The following is a 4,352-nucleotide window of genomic DNA, read 5'->3' as shown; positions in this document are numbered from 1 at the left end:
AAAACGGACCATATCAGTCGGCAATTCCTCAAGTAGAGCTTCAAGTAAGGCCTTTCTGTGCACTCCTAATTCCATCCACTCCTAGTATCCTTCATCAGTTGCTAGTTGAACATAATATGAGCATCTGTTATTTAAGTGTTCGGTGTTTCTGCAGGTGGTTCCATCTTTTTGCCAGATTAAGTGCAGAGGAACCATACAATATGCTGCCTGAACTAGCAGAAGTTAGCCAAGTCCAGGAGACTAAATGGTGCAGAGGAACCATACACAGTGCTGACTGAACTGGCAGAGCTTACCAAGGCTGGAGACGACAAAGTTTGGAGTTCAATATTGTTGGGTTCCTCTTAGAAAGAGAAACCCTCCAAAAATAGGCGTATGCCGCTTATAAACGGCAAGCACACGGTATTCTTTAGTAAAAGGCGAAAGAATAGTTCGCTTTGTGCTTACCGCACGGCTGCGTGAATTAATAGCTACAGTCAAGTGCTTATTTTATACAAAGCATTTCGAGTAGAGGTGTGCTTCCTAGCCTCTGTGGGACTAATCATTCTAAAGTTATTAGATAGTCCAGATTTATTTCTAGGATTTTATCCAAAGGAAGGATAGTGGGATTCAAAACTTATAGATTGTACTCATTCCGCTTCTAAAGGAGATGGAAAGGAAAGGTTACCTTCCTAATTGATGTTAACGCGTAATGACAATAGATGGGATCATCCAGAATGGCGTCACATATGATAAATTGGATAGGGGTTTGTGCTCAGAAGCTAAGGACTGTAGATGAGTCAAAAATAAAGATATGGTAGAAGAAGGCCAGAAATTAAAAAAAAATATATTATTCTTACCGTCGGTATCAAGTCTCCAGTAGAGTTTGATATTTCAAAATCAAGATTGGCGTTCAATACAACCAAATCTTACAAAAATCTGCCAATAGTTATCTTAGCTTCCTTTGTTTAGTCCAATCTGTTGGTCAATCTTCGTCAGGTAGGAGGAAGAACATCTACACGCTATATCAGGTGCTTGGTCCCTTTATTCATTGGAAACTGGCTCGGCTAGACTCGACTGAATGGAAGAGGAGTGGAGAGAAAGCAACTAGAAGTAAGTGATTTTTTTCTGTTCACGGACTGCAATAAAATCTGTAATGCAAGATCAATAATGGTTCACTCATTTACCAACACAGTTTATTTGGTCCATAAGAGTGGGTTCAGTTCCACTTTACCCAAATACGAAGTTCTGGTGGTCATTCTACTTATCCTGACAAGAAGCTCCAACTACAGCTATTCCCTCTCTTGCACTGGTGCTTTTCAACGGACCAAGGGGAGCAAGTATATACAGTCCACGGAAGCTCAAAAATGGTTTGCTATAGAGTTGAGCATTCCTCCGAACAAGATAGCCTAAAATTTTAGTTTTAATGGATTGGTGGGGGTGCGCCAGGCCTTTGCAATAGTGCAACGCAAGGGCGACGCATGAGAACCCCAGAGCAGCAAGCTACTGTGATGGGAACTCCCCCATGAAAAAAATTAATTTAATATCGTGTGAGCCGATGGCTCACATATCAGATATTAAACTGATAAGAACAGATACTACACTTGATCTTAGCCAAAAGGCCGAGAAAGGTATGCTTGTTCTCAGTTTAAGCTTCTGGTTTTATATTCTCTTGTTTCCATTCCTCGGCTTTAACTAGTCTATGTGGGACTAAATCTCTGGTTTGCTGCCGCTAGGTGCCGATGTTTTCGTATCCAACTGGCTTGATTGATGGTAGTAGGAAACCTTATAATTTTCTATCTTCTCACAGCTTCACTGGAACGTACCAAAATAAGAGTTGGCAACGGATATGTGCTTAGCGGTAAGCACAAAGCTTGAGACAGCTTAAGTTTATGACCTCAGGCCTCAAGGAGGAAACAAAGCTTTTAACTAATTCTCAGAAGCTTTTAACTAATTTATTCAACAGACTGGGTTGTGAGCATAATTGGTTTTGGTTGAATTCTTTATGTAAACTTCGAAACTTGCAACAACAAGGATTGGCTCAAGATTTTTATTAGAAACTGAGAAATTTGAAACCAAGGTTTCAGGCTGAGTTTGGGTAGTGCCTTTACAAACACAAGTTATCTGCGAAAGAAAAGAATTTAGCTATTGTTAAATGTTCTCAATCACCATATTCTTCTGTACACCACAAAATTCCACGGAAGGAACTCTTTAAGAGACCTTCACCGCTCCTAGACTCTGAGATAACCTTCACCGCCCCTGTAAAGTAAGTATATAAGAAAGGAAATTAAACCTAATACAGAATTGACAAATTAGCTATTGATCAAAAGTTTCGTATGCTTTACTTGAACACTGTGAAGTGATAGTCCTAGAGAATGGTAGAAGATTAATGTTCAAGTCATAAAGAGTATGAATGCATGAATCCTAGCTAGATGAATATCACAGCCAACAGAGCATTTTGATAATAGAAACAAAGCTAAGAAATAAATCAGTAATCATGGAAAACGTAGAAAGGCTAATTAGAATTATGATCCTAGGGGATTAAATCAGCATTTCCCTTGTATGATCGCCTGGTTCTTTAGAGTTGTCTTTTCACTAGTGAAATTCTAGTTTAGCGAATGGGGAAATTAGGGGGAGACCCAAAAAAAAAATATTATCATTGTCAGGCCCATAATTAATTTTGGGTACCGTGACACCCATAATTATTTCTTTGACACCCATAATTATATGAAATTATTAAGAATCAATACATAACTCGTTATGCATACTATTTTTTCAGACATAACTTATGCAGCCTAATTTTTCAGGAGTATAATTGGAAGCGCAACTTGGACATAACATATATAAAAATCCGCGCCTTGGAATTTTACAGATTTTATACCGTTGGCAATCTTTTTAAGAGAGCTACGCAACGAGTACAAACAAGAATATCCAATTTTTGTTTTTCACGAAAAAATCGGAGATGATCATCAATTTAGGAAAATTTTTCGAAAACTTGATACATAACTATTATGCAGCCACCAAAAAGGATGAATAACACATTCTGCAGACGCATAACGAATTATGCTACCATTTTCTCCACTGCATAACAAATTATGCATTTGGATAATAAAAGTATGCATCTATAACAAGTTATGTAACCATTGTTTTGGTTGATTTTAGTGCGTCCATAAAAAAATTGATGCATAATGCAGTATGCATCCCATATTTACGGATGCATATCAGGTTATGCATCTATTTTCTCGATGCATAAAAGATTGTGCAACAATTTTCTCGATGCATAATGCATTATGCAGTCATATTTTCGGATGCATAACAGGTCATGCATCCATTTTCACGACTGCATAACATGTTATGTAGATATTATCGTAGGTGCATGACAAGTTATGCAGCCTTACTTTTTTTTGGTTTCAATACTAAGAAAAAAGTAGCTGCACAACATGTTATGCAACCGTTTTCTGGACTGCATACCAAATTATGCAAAAAAAAAAACTGCAGAACGTGTTACGCAACCAGTTCCGTGAATGCATAACAAGTTATGCAACAAATTTTGTAGATGCATAACCTGCTATGCATCACTATTCGCATCTCCATTTTCGCAATACTGCACACAATACATCCAACCAACACCAATTGCACACTGCATCAACCAACCGTTTTCTGGACTGCATAACTTATCATGAGAAATATAAACAAGAAACACCAAGAACAGTACCAGGTTTATTTATCTGTTGTGAAGTTTAGCAGCAGCAATAGCTAGCACACTGACCTTTTGTTTTAGGCTCTAGAACACTAGAAACTGAGAAGCATGAACTCCAAACGACACAAGATGGCCTCAGAAACCCAACCAAAAAGTAGTAACCAACCATCATCACCAGTAGTTTCTCCTTATACACCAACTTAGATTAAAAGCACTGCCGGTGGACAATGGATGGACCATATTCATCGTACCCACCATTGGAGATCCACATCTGCAAACACATTCGAACAAAATTGCAACATGAGTATGTTAAGGCTTTCTTTCACAGTGGGACAAGAGTAAACAATAAATTGTTTTACAGTTAAAACGCCACGGCTTGCACTGCACATTAAGATAAGGACACACTAGCAGCATAGTAAAACACCGAAATGAAACGATGCTTGAAATTATATACCATTTCAAATAGAGAAATGTAAAGAGGACTGACCTCCTAACCCAAGTGAGAATACAATTTGGGCATACAACTTGCAGGGGCACTTGAAAGACTCGATAACTCAAGTGAGAACAACCATGATTACTTTTTCGCTTTCCATATCAAGACTGATCACCATAAATAAACATTTTCTCCAGAGTTCTGGCATTTTCAAATTAATTTCGCTCATCTAATCTCCCTTTG

The 4,352-nt window shown here is 38.1% G+C and overlaps 2 non-coding genes across 2 annotated transcripts; both read right to left on the bottom strand.

Annotated features, from left to right (window-relative positions):
* Nucleotides 1-334: 334 nt before the first annotated feature.
* LOC113354861 lies at nucleotides 335-454 on the bottom strand. The gene has a single exon (XR_003362065.1). It is a non-coding gene; the product is annotated as a U5 spliceosomal RNA (small nuclear RNA).
* A 957-nt stretch (nucleotides 455-1,411) lies between these two features.
* LOC113354701 lies at nucleotides 1,412-1,611 on the bottom strand. Its single transcript, XR_003361980.1, has one exon. It is a non-coding gene; the product is annotated as a U2 spliceosomal RNA (small nuclear RNA).
* Nucleotides 1,612-4,352: the final 2,741 nt, after the last annotated feature.

The sequence above is a fragment of the Papaver somniferum genome, chromosome 2 (assembly GCF_003573695.1).
Source record: "Papaver somniferum cultivar HN1 chromosome 2, ASM357369v1, whole genome shotgun sequence".
Classification (NCBI taxonomy): domain Eukaryota; kingdom Viridiplantae; phylum Streptophyta; class Magnoliopsida; order Ranunculales; family Papaveraceae; genus Papaver; species Papaver somniferum.
The sequence above is the reverse complement of the archived record's forward strand: the minus strand, read 5'-3'. Positions and strand labels throughout refer to the sequence as shown.